This window comes from Mus caroli, unplaced genomic scaffold, assembly GCF_978045245.1.
Source record: "Mus caroli unplaced genomic scaffold, Mus_caroli_1 scaffold_7, whole genome shotgun sequence".
In the NCBI taxonomy this organism is placed as follows: domain Eukaryota; kingdom Metazoa; phylum Chordata; class Mammalia; order Rodentia; family Muridae; genus Mus; species Mus caroli.
This window is the reverse complement of record NW_028227262.1, coordinates 56,649,606-56,665,228: the sequence shown is the minus strand read 5'-3', so window position 1 is coordinate 56,665,228 and position 15,623 is coordinate 56,649,606. Positions and strand designations below refer to the sequence as shown.

Sequence of the window (15,623 nt, the reverse complement as noted above, 5' to 3'; positions counted from 1 at the left end):
ACCATCCTTATCAGGCTTAGTTCAACCAAGTATTTAGATGGTAAGTCTTTTGGTTTCCATTTCAGGTCCTTCCAACATGCATAACAGCACATAGCCCATAAAGCATGCTGCTGAGTGGCAACTTGTGCCCCTTCCTCTAGCGATTTTTCTCATTGTTTGTTTTGTTTTGTTTTTGAGATAGGGTTTCTCTGTATAGCCCTGACTGTCCTGGAACTCACTTTGTAGACCAGGCTGGCCTCGAACTCAGAAATCTACCTGCCTCTGCCTCCTGAGTGCTGGGATTAAAGGTGTGTGCCTACCATGCCTGGCTCCTCATAGTTTTGTTTTTTTGTTTTTGTTTTTAAAGAAAAGAAAAAAAAAACCTTTATTGGAGTGGAGACTTAGCATACTTGAGTCACAACACTCATGTGGCCATTAGAGGACAACTTGTTTTGATTCTATTCTATTCTTCCATCATGTGGGTTTGGGGAATTGACCTCAGGTCAATCAGGCTTACACAGTAAGTGTTTTACCTACTGGTAATATTGCTGGCCCTGGCTGGTCGAGTTTGGAAACAGGGACGCACTCTTTAGTCCTGGCTATCCTAGAACTCACTGTGTTTGAGGATGGCCTCAAAATCACAAAGATCTATTAGCCTCTGCCTCTGTACTGGAATTAAAGATGTGCTCTACTACCCCTGGCCTCCTGAATTTTTTTTTTTTTTTAATTGAGCCGTCTTCCCTTACTAATTTCTTTGGCTTTTTGAGACAGGGTTTCTCTGTGTAGCCCTGCCTGTCCTGAAACTTACTTTTTTATACCAGGCTGGCCTTGACCTCAGAGATCCTAGTGCCTCTGCTGGGATTAAAGCTATGTGCCACTATGATGAGATAAATTTTTTGAGACAGGTCTTACTCTGGCAACTTTGGGCTGGAACTTACTTTATAGACAGGTCCCTCATAGCGACTTGTCTGCCTCTACCTCCCACGTGCTTAGAGTCTGGCTTTTTAGAAAAGTCCCTGCTCAGTGATGTTCTTGTCTTCTTGTCCGCAGATGTAGGATGATGGGCAGGCTCATGGCCACTGCACCCGGCCTTTTGTGTGGTGCTGTGAATTGAACTCCAATCCTAATGCTTATGTGGCAGGTACTTTATCCATTGAGCCATCTTGCCAGCCACTTAACTAATTCTTAGCTCAGACATTTTTTTCTCTTCTGCTTTTGTCTTACTATACTTTTATGGCTAGGATGTCTACTATATTACTGAATAAAGTGGTAATAGCAAGTATCCTTCTTTAACTAACACTCATTTTAAATAGAAGGGGTTGAGACAATTGTATGAGCTTTTATTCCTTATTAGATTAGGTACATTTTCTTAATGTAGTTCTAGTTGGAATAAAAACGATGAACTTAGCAGATGTTGAGTTTTATCAAGCACTTGTCAGAGCATGGTAGGATGACGATGTATCTCTCTTTTTGAGTCAGTTAATATGGTAAGCTAGACTGACTTTGCTGTTGAATTCCACAGTTAAACTAAACTTGACATGACCTTTGTACTTACACATTTTATTTGCATGTATCCATGAATTTGATTACCTTTTTTCTTAAGTTCTGGTGTTCGTATTGCTAGCCTAGTAATGCTAGATCTTGAGAGATGGTCCTTCATTTTCTGTCCTCTGATAGTTTATATGACAATGGAATTGGTACTTCTATAATACTCACAGAATTTGTCTGTAAAACTTGTAGAGCTTGAAGGAATTTTTAAGTACCTTCTAAAAATAATAATTTGTCTAATTTAAGATTTATTGGCACATAGTTATTGAGAATAATATTACCCTATAGTTTAAAGTTTCAAGCACCACTAGTTATACCTCCCTCCTTTCTGTGTAATGTGTCTTTTTTTTCTTTTTTTTTAAATTGTTTTTATTTCGTGTATGTTGGTGTTTTGCCTGCATGTGTCTGCGTGAGAGAGTCAGGTCTCCTAGAACTGTAGTTAGAGACAATTGTGAGCTGCCTTGTGGGAGATGGAAATTGAACTTGGGTTCTCTCAAAGAGCAAGTGGGTCTCTTAATCACTGAGCCATCTCTCCAACCCTTCCTTCCTTCTTTCCTTCCTTCCTTCTTTTCTTTCTTTCTTTCTTTCTTTCTTTCTTTCTTTCTTTCTTTCTTTCTTTCTTATGAAGATATTATTTGACAAGTACCTATATGTATATAGTAATTCTGCCTACACTCACTACCTCTTTTGGAAAAATCCTTTTTAGAATTTTATAAGTACCTTTAAAAATAATTTGTCTATTTTATTTGTTTTAAGGTTTATTAGCACATAATTGTTGAGAATAACATTATTGTATATTTTATTCCTGTTTTAGTTTTTATGTCAACTTGATACAAGCTAGAGTCATTTTGGAAGAAGGAACCTCAGCTGAGAAAATGCCCTTACTGGAATGGTCTGTGGGCAAGCCTATGAGGCATTTTCTTGATGACTGATGTGAGAGGACAGAGCTCACTGTGGGTGCCACCCCTGGGCCTGGGTGCTATAAGAAAGCAAGCTGAGCAAGCCATGAGAAGCAAGGCAGTAAGAAGTTTCTCCATGGCCTCTGCTTCAGTTCTGACTTCAGGTTTCTGCCTTCAGTTCCTAACCCTGACTTCCCTCAGTGATGGACTGTTTCCTGGAAGTGTAAGATAAAATAAATGCTGTCTTCCCTAAGTTGCTTGGTTATGATACTTATCACAGCAGTAGAATCCTTAATTAAGATAATCCCCCTCCTTGTTAGGAGCCACCATGTGGTCATGGGTGTGGCAAGTCCATTGGTGTTTGGGTAACTTGCCAGTGGCTACACCATTGAAAACAGTGACTTCCTTCCCTAGCACCTATTCCCTGCTGGTAGCTCTCTGGGGGAAGTGCCAGGAACTGGTGAGCACTTTCTTCCCTTCCCTTGGACAGGTAACTATAGCTGCTATGAGTTTGTAAGTGCAAAATCATGCTTAGAGAGACTTTCACAGCTTTTTTTCCACCACCATCTGCCTTTTTCTCAATGTTCCCTGAACCTTGAAAGGAGCACTATAGATGTTTTCTTGAGGGCTGAGCATTCAACACTTTTTCACAGTATCTTGATTAGCCACTGTTCACTACAAAAACAAGCATTTGACCAAAGGTGGAATGGAGGGCAGAACAATCTAAAGGTATAGCCTTAAATATTTAGGATGCAATTTGAATAATAAATTGTGTTATAAAGTGTTTATGTCATTTTATATTCCTGTCAGGAGTGTGGGAGACTTCAAGTTGCACTAAACTCTTTGTATGATCAATATTTGTAATATGAGACCTTGTGACACTTGCTTCTGACACTGATGCAAGCATCTTGTGATTACTTGCCAGACATACAGTATCTTTGATAAAGTGTCTATTCAAATCCTTTGCCTATTTTTGAGTTGCTCTTTTACTATGTTTTAAGAGGTTTTTTCATTGCTATTGGTTATTAGTTTGTTGGTTTTTGAGACAGGGTTCAATGTGTAACCCTAGCTAGCTTTAAGATCTACCTTCTTCTTCCTCCTGGAACCTGGTCTTAAACTTGTGTGCCACTATGAATAATAGCCCCAATTATGTGTTGTTCATCAAAAATGAATTTTGGAGATATCTTCTCCCAATCTTTGGCCGAATTAAAAAAAAAAAAAAAAAAAAAGAACCAAAAACCTTACGTGTGTGTGTGTGTGTGTGTGTGTGTGTGTGTGTGTGTGTGTGTACACATGTACACACCTACGAGTATACTTGCCATAGCACAAGGACAACCCATGGGAGTCAGGGGGTCAGTCCTCTTTACCAAGTAGGTTGTGGAAGTGAACTCAGTTGTCAGGCTTAGCAAGTACCTGTACCTGCTGATCATCTTACCAGCCCCTGTCTTTATCTTTGAATTTTCTTGACATGTCTTAAAGAGCAAAAGCTTTTTATTTTAATGACTTTTAATTTATTGATTTATTTTATGTCTTTGATTTTATATCTAAAATTCTTACCTAACCCAAGGCCACAGAATCTTCTCTCCTTGGAAGTTTTATAATTCTAGAATTTACATTAGTGATCTTTACATTTTAGCCTTCGTTACAATATAACCAGTATGTGTTGTATTTGGGGTCACTTCTTTGACATTTTAGTTTGGTGTGTTAACTTCTAGCCTTCTCTGTATTCATGGGAAGGCTATATTCATGTATAATTTAGAAGCCTCCAGGTTTTCTTGTTAGGGTGTTACTTTATTTTAATTGTCATAGGAGTGGAGCCCAGGGCCTATGTGTATGCCAGGTAAGTTTTGTACACCTCAAGCTCCAGAAACATAAAGTTTTTAAGTTCACCATAAGTGTATGTTCCACTGATCAACAGGATCAGTCAGTTAACTTGGTGGTAGTTTCTAGTGACTTCAGATGCAAACACCGATTCTCCTTGTTGGGCTGTAATGGTGCATGGGTTGGATCTGTGTTTGTCCACTCCATTGTGATATGCATTTAAGTTGTTTTCCAAAATCTCTTAGATATAAATGGTGCTGTAAAGAACTTCTTTGTATGCTTCCTTGGGCTCACATGTAGAAATATTTCTCTAGACTAAAAATAGAATTGGTAAATCCAGAGCTATGAGAGTCAAATTGGATCTTCTGAGTTTTTATTATTGATATTTCTTAAAAATAATTATGTAGCTTTACATGCAATAAGTAGATAGAACAGAAGTTACCTTATTGAGTATTGGGTCCATTTCCTTCACATCCACTGCCCTCTTTATATATTGGCATTTTTTGCATCTCTTTATTATCCAGAAATGATATTAATAGAAAAATATAAACATTTGTATATAAACAATATATTATACTTAGATTCAGGAGAAGCAAAAGGAAAAGAGTTTAGTTTTAATGCATGTGTCATGCTAGTCAGGTGTAGATAGCATTGCTGATGGGATAGGAGAGCTCAGATGCATGCACATCCTTACATAAGCTGTGACTTAAGGGCAATAAGAAAAAGAAATGGAGACTGTGGAACTAAGAAAACGGATGTTAGAAAAGGTGAGACTAGACTTGTGATATGAGAACTGAGATGGCCAGAGGAGTTGTCAGAAGGGAGAAAATGAGGAAGCTTGGTGTCCTTGCATAAGAGTTGAAACTTATGTATTCCAAAATAATGCCTGTGCTGTGTCTTGGCACAAAGAAATACTACTCTTTCATAGAGAGTACTGGTATCCTGAATTTTCACTGCATTTGAGGTATATGGTTAGTGCCCAATCCTTTAAAAAGATTTGGGAAATTGTACCTTTTGTATTTGTCATTTAGAAAATTAGAAATTAGGAAATGAAACTACTTTGCTAACAAAAATACCAGAAATGGAGCATCTGCTGCTGCTGCTGCTGGATAAGGACATCTTCCTTGGTCCTAAGATATCACTATACTTGATTCCCTCCAAGAAATAAGAAGAATGCTGCAAATAGATTATAGTTTGTTTCTTAACTACTTCATATAAACCTTTCAATGAAGCAAGGGGGCACTGAGCTCAGTTTTTACAAGTAAGCCAAGATTTAGAATAATCAATGAATGGGCCCAAAGCTTCCTACATGGGAGCCATGACACTTTGGATGGTTTTGATAGACTAATCTCACCAGGATAGTTCTGTGTAGCTTTGTAGGTAAAGAAACAGCCTAGTTTTAAAAAGTCTTCAGAGGCAACTCTTTAATAGTTGAGAGAACAGAATACTTTTATACCTTATCCTAATAAATTTCTTGCTTCCTAGATGGGCTATAAGACAAGCTTTTTTTAAAAAAATAAATAAATGAAAAACATCTATTTTAGACTTGTGAAAAGTAAGATTGTTCAAAGTACCAAACTTTAGCACTATATGTGGTCTTGGAGGGTAACCTTTATTGGAAGTTCTTTTATTAGAAGAAAATCAGATATAAGATGGCCACCACTTGTATTCCATTACCTGCCTCCTCCACCCCAATTATGGTTGCTTTTATCCTCTGTGAGTTTATTATCTACAGGCCTAGCCCTTTACCACATAAAAGGTAAGGCTTGAAGTATAATGAGTACTTAAATTTTGCTTATTGGGCTAGGCATAGTAGTGTACTTCTAGCAATTAAGAGCAGGTAAGTTTGAGGCCAGCACAATCTTACAAAGTTTCAGACCAACCAGAAAGAACTGTGTAGTGAGACCTGTCTCAAACAGTAAGATAGAATTTGCTTATTGGATGAATATATTTTTTTGCCTTTTTTTTTAAAGACTTTATTTATGTATGTAAGTACACTGTTGCTATCTTCAGACACACCAGAAGAGGGAATTGGATCTCATTACAGATGGTTGTGAGCCACCATGTGGTTGCTGGGAATTGAACTCAGAACTTCTGGAAGAGCAGCCAGTGCTCTTAACTGCTGAGCCATCTCACCAGCCCTGGCCTTTTAAAATGTACATTTATTCAATTGTGCCTGCAGTGTGTGTACTACTTTGTGTTTCCATAATGCCATTTTACAGAATATTCTATCTGCAGCTTGCTATATAGACTGCAAGAACCTAATTTTCATAGCTGTCTTGTATAATATTGAACATAGCATACCTTATCAACCCATTACCTACTGTGAGGGATTTATAGTTATTCTAACCTTTCTCTGTTATAAATTGTAAGAGATAACTCTTAAATAATATTAGGTTATGTGGAGGTGGACGGATGGACAGGAAGATTGAGATAGATGTTGCATAAAATGAGGCAGAGCCATACTACAGAGCCAGTCTAATGGCTTGAGTATCTGATGGGCTGCCACTTTTCATGGAACTATAAGTATGTGGCATTTTCTGCTTCTGCTGGTGGTGATGGACTCTTTCCCACTAGACCCTTAATGAGGAGACCCTTTCTATTTCTTAGAAAGATAATTCGGGATAAAGCCATTTGTGTGTGGTTGATCACATCAGTAGGCTCATGAGGTCAAAGCATGAATAGATTTTTGTGCAGAGCCCTCTGGTCTTCAGAAGTTTGGTCTTGTAGCTTTTTGCTTCTCCATATCCCTCTTTCCTTTCACAGACACTTATTGGCTATTACCAGTGAGTTCTTGGAACAGTAACTAGTTGTTGATAGAAGGACTTTCAATCTACCTTTTCTAAAAAGAGCCTTCATCTTCCTGAAATGTTTTTTTTTGAAATAGTATCTGAGTCCTAGAATCCGAGGAATGAATGGGCGTTTAACTTACATTGCTTTAAATCAGTACACATACAAGTGGGAAAGGGGTTTTGTTTGTTTTGTTTCCCTGAGGCCAAGCTGGCCCTAGAACATACTGTGTAGCCAAGGATAACTTTTGATATCCCTACGTTTACCTCTCCAAGTGCTGGGACCATGAGCCTTTGTTACCATGCCTGGTTTATGTAGTGCTGAGGATCTAACTAACTGCATGCTAGGTAAGTACTCTCTGGACTGATCTACTGCCCTAGTCCAACTTGAGCTTAAGTTTTAAAATTTACTGTATCCATTTTTGTCTCCAGCCCATGTTAAAATAAAACAAAAATGGCACACTGAACCTCCTTCTTTCTTCCTTCTTATACTTTTGCTTTGTTTTGATGACTGTGAACATTCATCTTGTACTAATTATTGAAACAATGTGTGCCTGGATCAAATAGGAGACTATCCTCAGGCCTCAGCAGATATTTGTGTTTCCAAGCCAGAGAATCTGAATTGTTAGTTTTTTGTAAAACTGCATCTCTAAATTCACTGGTGCCTCAGGAGCTTTCTTTCCTCAGTGGCCTTGGAGGAAGAATTGGCTGAAACTTGAAGCCATCTTGTGCACCTTTGGCATCCTTCATACACTGACACATTTGTTGCCCATCTTCCTGCCCAGACTTTAGACTAGGACTGCAGCTCTGCTCTGTTTGTGTGCTGGGCATATGTTTGATTGATGTAGGTTATGTTAAGCCTGAAAATTATGAGGAGAAAGGCTGAATCCATGATTGTACAATTGAAGCAAGCTTTATTAAATACTGACCAGGAAGATGGACACTGGCCGGGTTCATAGCTGGGATTCTCAGAGAGATGGCACTGAATTAGGTTAGTTGGGTACTTATAAAGGCAGAACCCACAAAGCTATTCAGATGCTGTAATTAGGGTTTTCTAGAGTCACAGAACTTATGGAATGAATGAATGAGTGTGTGTGTGAGAGAGAGAGAGAGAGAGAGAGAGAGAGAGAGAGAGAGAGAGAGAGAGAGAGAGAGATGGAATTTATTGGAATGACTTACAGGCTTCAATCCAACTAACCAAACACTGGCTAGCTGTGAATGGGAAGTCCAAGAATCTAGAGGTTGCTCAGTGCCATGAGGCTCAGTGTTTCAGCTGGTCTTCTGTATAAGCTGGAATCCTGAAGTAGCTTCCAACAGATGTACTGGCAAGTAAGTATAAGCAGGCAAAGAACAAATCCTTCCTTCTTCCACTGTCTTTATTGTAGGTCTCCAGCAGAAGGTATGGCCCAGATTAAAGGTGTGCCTCAAAAACTGGATTAAAGGAATATGTTTCTTCCAGCCTCAAGATCTGGATCAAAAGTTTGTGTGTCTTCCAGCTTTGAGATCTGGGTCACAAGTGTGCCCTCTATTTCTGGATTGTAGTTCGTTCCAGATATAGTCAAGTTGACAACTGGGGAATAGCTATTACAGGTGCTTTTTAAAGCCAGAACCCACAAGGCTATGGTATTTCCAGCCATTGTCCAATTGGGAGCAAGTGTATATCCTGATGTACTTCCTGCCTATGTACCTGCAACTACACACAGGATGTGCAGTTTGGGCAAATGAGCTTATAGCTTAACCTTAGCTCTTAAAGACAGTAAACAAGTCCATTCTGTTGTTCTTGGAGTGGTTTTTGAATGCAGTGCAGGCCATATGTTGTTGCCTATGCTTCAGAGACTCCATATCTATAGAAATATTAGCTTTGGCATGTGAAGTTGAATATACTGTATGCAGACTGTCCATGTTCTCCAAATCTCTCTATGCTATGTAGTTTTAAAATTGCTTCTAGTTACTTCCCATAGTAACATTCTGCAAATTCACTAAAGAAAGGTGATCTGTAAAGGGAAGGGTAGTGGGAAAAGAGTTTAACAAAGCCACAGGAGTCTAGGTAAAGGGAAGCCTTGGTAAAATAACATACATCTTCCCAGAAATAGGTCATCATGGTAGTCAACAGACTGCTTCAGCAGCTAGCTGGCAGAACAGCAGAAACACTTTGATTTTGCTTCCTTGGTTACAGTGAATGATAGTAAACTTGACCTTCAGCAAAGCAGGGTCACAGAAAGGGCATCTTTAAACAGCCTTGTCTGCTATGGCAAATGGAATCTGCACAGCAGAGTTTGAAGGCTATCCACCAACCCCTGGCTGATTTGGTTACTATTTGGCTTAGGAAGTTGCTGAGGGAAACAATTGGCTGGTGAGTGTAAATATGTGTGTGTGTGTGTGTGTGTGTGTGTGTGTGTGTGTGTGTGTGTGCGCGCGCGCTAGTGGACTGGGGAAGAGTAGAAGAAAGCAGACCAGTGGGGTAGCAGGGTAGCACAGGAAATCTTCTTTAGTTGTACTTTCTTGTGGCGGGGTGGTGGTGGTGGAGGGAGGATGGGTCAGCTCTCTAAGCAGTGTACTTTAGTAGAAACTTGTTTCCAAAGCTGTTAGTAAAATGCACAGTATTTAGAACCCAGCTGTGTATTTGGAGGAATTCATATCTATTATGCTCAAGTACTAGCAGGCTTTTTTTCTTTTTAGGGACTAGTGTGAGAGTGTGCTAAGTACATTGCTTGTTTTTGGCAGGTAATCTGCCTATGAACAAAAGATTATGTACCAGATTGCTATTAATTATCGCACAGTTTTACATAATTGTGAGATATAGTTGTTGGCTTTGTTTTTTTTTTTTTTTTTCAGTTTTGAGACAAGGTCTCCTTTGGCACCAAGGCTGAACTGGGACTCATGATCCTTCCACCTTATGTGTTCATCTATATTGTTTAAATTTGAGCCTTTAAAAGCTTCAAGTGCAGAACTTGTAGGTCATCAGCTGGACTAGTAACTTTCCAGTCCTTTGTGTTACACAAGTTGTTGTCTTGGTTAGTTTTTGTCAAGTTGAGAAGGAACCTCAGTTAAGGAAATGCCTCTATATATGGTCTGTAGGCAAGCCAGAGGGGCATTTTCTTGATTAATGATTGCTATGGGTGGGTCCAGCCCATTGTGGGCAGGTGGTTCTGGGGTATATAAGAATACAGACTGAGATAGCCTTGAGGAATTAGCCGGCATTCCTTCATGGTATGGTCTCTGTCTCCAGATTCCTGTCTTGTCTCTTGGTGATATAGTGTGAGGTAAAATAAACGGTTTCTTCTCCAAGTTGCTTTTGGTCATGGTGTGTATCACAGCAGTAGAAGCCCCAAATTAAAACAAAGGTAGAGTCTACAGTCCAGGAGCAGCGTATCAGTTCCCCTCTGATGAAACCCGCTACACAGGTGATGCAAACTTCAACACAGAGGGGTCACTCACTGCCCAGTGACCCAAATGCCATGGTCATTTGAAACAGAATATGGTTCTTTTTAGCCTAGGCTGCCTGTAGCCCTTTAGGCATTTGCGTTGTTCATTATTTCCCCTGCATGTTAAGAATTCAGAAGTTCCTGATTGAGATTTGTAGCATATTAGGTTTGCTGATTTTTCTGTACTATGTTTGAACTGTTTGCTTTATGAAAATGTCGCAACCTAAATTTAGAAGTTTTGTTATCTGCACATTGACTCCATGTTGTGCAGATATTCCTTAACCTAAATGTTTGTTTTTCAGCAGATGACTGTGTGGGAGGCAGTGCTGTGCAGTGATGGAAGAATGTGAGAAAATCTGAACTTACATTTTGAGAACCCATCCATGTCCTTGGTTTATGTAATAAGTTTCCAAGGGAGGCACTGAGCTGTACCTACATGATGTCTAATTAGCAGACAGAAGATCTAAGCAAAGTCCAAATTCAAGGCTGCGAAACAGACTTCTTATTCTTTCCCTAAGATAGCATTGTTCATTCACTAAGCATTCACTGTGTGCTCAGAAGAGAAATAGTCATGAATTCCTGTTCTTAGGTCACTGAACCAATAGGGTAGTACCCTGTGAAGAGTGCCAATATCCAGGACTATGAAGCCTATAGGAGACAAGCCAGTTTGAGAGACATTAAAGGCAGGCCACAGAAACAGGGCTTTCATTAGACTATGAAGATAGGAAAGATGACCCGTGTATTGGAAATACATATATAACTTCATTTCTTTCTAAATGAAGTTCAACCCTTTTAGTCTAAGCTGCAAACCATGAAAAGGTCTGTGTTCAAACACACCTATACACCTTCATAACCAACTTTTCCCACAGTTTCCTTGGGTCCTTCCTTCATTTATATGTTGTTTGATACAGGGTCTCTCTCTTAGTTGGGGTTTCTATTCCTGCACAAACATGACCAAGAAGCAAGTTGGGGAGGAAAGGGTGTATTCAACTTACATTTCCACATTGCTGTTCATCACCATAGGAAGTCAGGACAGGAACTCACACAGGGTAGGAACTTGGAGGCAGGAGTGGATGCAGAAGCCATGGAAGAATGCTGCTTACTGGCTTGCTTCCCCTGGCTTGCTCAGCTTGCTTTCTTATAGAACCCAAGACTACTAGCCCAGGTATGGTACCATACACAAGGGGCTTGATCATTAATTGAGAAAATGTCTTACACCTGGATCTCATGGAGGCATTTCCTCAAGGGAGGCTCCTTTCACTGTGATAGCTCCAGCTTGTGTCAAGTTGACACACAAAACCAGCCAGTACAGTCTTCCACCACACCCCAAGATGGGGTTTCCCTGTATAGAACAGGCTGGTCTTAGACTCAGAGATCCACCTGCCTCTGCCTCCTGAGTGCTGCGATTAAAGGCATATGCTTTTACAAAGCTCAGATTTCTTACTCCGGTCTGTCTACCCACAGCATCCTTAGTGCTGGGATTATAGGTGACTGCCACCACACCCAAATAAGCATTGCTATTGCTTCAGATTGGAACTTAGGGCTGGCCCTTTCATATAAGACTGTGTCTACCATTGAGTAGTAATTTTCTTGTTAAAGCACAAGTACTCTACCCCAGGTATAACACATAAACCTGAATGTTGCCTGGCAGTTGTACTTGAGCATTACATTAAATCTGTCCTCTGCAAGCTGAGAAGTTGAAGGAGGCAGAAGATAGCGATGGCTAAGGCACAGACTCAGCTGGCACTGAGATTGCATGCAGGGAGAGACAGAAAGCAGAGGCTTAGACTAAGTGGAAGAATAGCTGGTGTTTTTATGTTTTGTCATCAGGCTGACCTTATATCTATCACTGTGCTGAATGTTTCCCAATATACGTATGGAAAGATAATGTATTTCCAGATTTATTTTTAATGCTAGTCTCTAAATTCAGACACTTACAAGCATATCTTAGAGGTCCTGTTATGATATCACTTTGCTTTTAAGTAAGACCATCTTTATGCTGCTTCTGATAACATTGCAATGTTTGATCTCAATTGTCAACTTACTAGGATTGAAAAATGGACGCTGTATCGGTAGCATTTCGTGAGACAGTTAGATAATGAAGGCATTGACCAGACAAATGGATTCATTGCTTGATGGGGTTTTAAAATAATGATGTTGGTGGGACGTGATGAAGTGTAGGAGGTGGTGGTTTGTTGCAGGAGTTAGGTCTTGGGAGTGTGTTTTTGAGGACTGTATTTCTGTAGCCCCTTCTTTTCTGTTTCTTGCTTGCCAAGTGAGAGCAGCTCTGCTCTGCCTCATTGCCTCTGTGATGACTAAAACAGTGAAATGGAAATAATTTCTCCATTTACCTTACTTTTCTATTATCTGTTAAAGCAGCACAAAAGCATAGCATAGCTACTATATTCCATCTCTAAGGCCTTGGGAGTCTAGACTACTAACTAGCCTTATCACTTCCAGAATTGAGCATCCCTACCTACCGACTCCCAAGGGTGCTTGAAGCTATTCACTTAACCTAAATTTAATACTGAATCCATTGCCAGTATGCTTCCCCAGCCAACCCAGGTAGAGTCCTTTGGTCTTCTTTTATAAATAAGATTGCATTTAGGGTTTTTGTGTGTGCTAGGCAGGCACTGTATCATTGTGCTATATCTGTAGCCCTATGCTTCTGAAATAAGGAATCATGAATGTGACAAGTATATGCCTACACAGGTAAAGAAGCCAGACTGCAAAGCTTAAAAACAGCATACTCATAGCCCAGTTCAGGTTCAAGTATGACATAGGCCCAGTAGTTGCTGTAGTTTTATGGTTTGAAAATTTTTTCCTGGGTTTCTATAAAATATTTTTGAATACACTTGGTTATTTAAAAGACAAATTTGTTAGTGTAATTTATATATAATTTTTAATTGTTAGTCTAATATATATATACATATATATACGTATATATAAATCTAAATTATATTGATTGTAAAACTCAATGAATTATCACAGAGAGAATGTTTCCATGTGACTACCACCCAGGTTGAGAATGTAGGGGGTGTGGAATGTAGCTCCTTTGGTACAGTGCTTGCCTAATTTATACAAAGCACCCATCTGTAATCCCAGTACATGGGAGGTAGAAGCAGGAAGATCAGACATTCAAAAATTATCCTTGGCTACATACTGTGCTTGAAGCTAGCCTGGCATACATGATATCCTGTCACCTAAGACAGAAAGGGAGGGATGGCTGGTCGAAGAATGAGGAAGGAAGAAGAGAATTTCCTAAATTCCAGAAATTTAGACATTTCTATTTTTTATTTTCATTCACTCCTCCTTCCTCCTCAGAGCTGACCTCTGTCCTGTTTCTTACACTAGTAATTAAATAGAGTTTTTGTTTTGGGCTTTTTTTTTTTTTTTTTTTTTTTTTTTTTAAAGACAGAATCTTGCTCTATAGCCCAGACCTGCTTCAAACTCTGAATCTTTCTGTCTTGGCCTCACAAGTGCTGAGATTACAGGTATACAAACCTAACCTCAAGGGGAAAATTTTGTTCACTCATTATTTTTTAAAAAATTAAACATGATTCACAATAACAATATAATTTACATATTTTTATCTCTACTTTCTAATTTTATTGACCCTCAAAGAAACCTGAAATCCCTTAACCTGTTTTATATAGTCTGGAGAATGTTATATAATGGCCATATTTTTGGTTTTGAATGAATATGTAAGTAAAAGAATAAATGGCAAGAGTTAGACATTTTCAAAATTGGTGCTCAAAACATCTAGCAGAAAATGACTGGAGTAGTTGAGGCATTTGTCTGGAGTTCCTAGTAAAAGAACAAAAACAGTAGCAGAAAGATAGCATCAAACCAATGGCTTACAAACATCTAGTAGAAACTAACTTAGGAGGCCGTTAAGGCAGCCAGCTGGAGTTCCCCTCATCGGTTGTAGGCAGAACAGTGCCTCTCTCTTGGGTGAGGCTTCCAAGCACAAGAAAACATAGCCACAAAGAGAGGTGACATCAAATTGGGTACTCACTACATCCAGCAGAAATAGCCTGGGGAAATTGAGGCAGTCAACTGAATTCCCTTTCAGGGCTGAATGTCCCCTTGGCCAAACTCTCTGTCTTGTCTTTCTTCTAATTGTATTTTCACTATTCATCATCTGTTGATGACACTTGGGTGATCCCATAACTTGGTTGTCTTAAATACTATACTGAAATGCAGACATCTCTTCCCAGAAGTGAGAGTGGTAGATCTCCACATTGCTTTGATTACTATAGGTTTTAGAATGTTCGAAATATAGAGATAAGAGTCCACTACATATTCATTTTCTTTTACAGGATTGTTTTGTTCTGGATTCCTTGCATTTTACATGGATTTTTAGGACCAGCAGACCAGTACATGGGGAGAAAAGAACACCTGGGTTTTTAGCAGGATGACATTGAATCTGTCAGTTTAGGAAGCAGTGCCTATTAGCATTGTATTCTTCTGGTCTGTGAATACAGATTACTTAAGCTGTTTTAATCCTTTCAGTGGTATTTTTTAAATTTTTAAAATTTGTTTTGTTTGTTATCTTTTTCTTTTCTTGCCTTTTTTTTTTTTTTTTTTTTTTTTTTTTTGCGGGGGAGGGTGCTAAGAGGAGAACAAGCGTTCACTCTAGTCCAAGCTGGCTTATGTATCTCTGGTTGGCCTCAAACAGCAATCCACTGCTTCAAGTTTCTGGGATTACATGTGTGAGCCATCACACTTGGATTGTTTATACTTACTTTGTTAAATTTACTCCCATGTTTTGTTCTTTTTTTATGTTATATCATCAGTGAGATTATTTTCTTAATTTTGTTTTCAGATTGCTATTGCCAGTGTACCTGCAACCTGCAACTCTGACTAGTTGTAAGGGATTTTTTTGCAGGTTCTGTAAGATTTTTATGTAGTAACATTTAATATGCATATTAAATTTTTTTACAGTCATGGTATTTGTTTCCCTCATCTTTCTTTCTTCCCCTTTTGCTCTCCCCCAACCCCACTTTAGTTTTCTTCTTTCTCTACCCAGTTCCCCAGCTAGCAGTTCCAGTACATTCACACAGCAGTAAAAACATACCTGGTCTTGTTTTTCATCTTGGGGGAAGCTTTTGTCCTCTGTCCTTTATCAGATTGAGTGCTTTCCTCGTTTCATTGGGTTT

The 15,623-nt window shown here is 39.1% G+C and overlaps 1 protein-coding gene across 5 annotated transcripts in view; it reads left to right on the top strand.

Annotated features, from left to right (window-relative positions):
• The window catches only part of Nr2c2 (nuclear receptor subfamily 2 group C member 2), a 78,319-nt gene that overhangs the window by 20,966 nt on the left and 41,730 nt on the right, over positions 1 to 15,623 (top strand). The window lies entirely within an intron of this gene.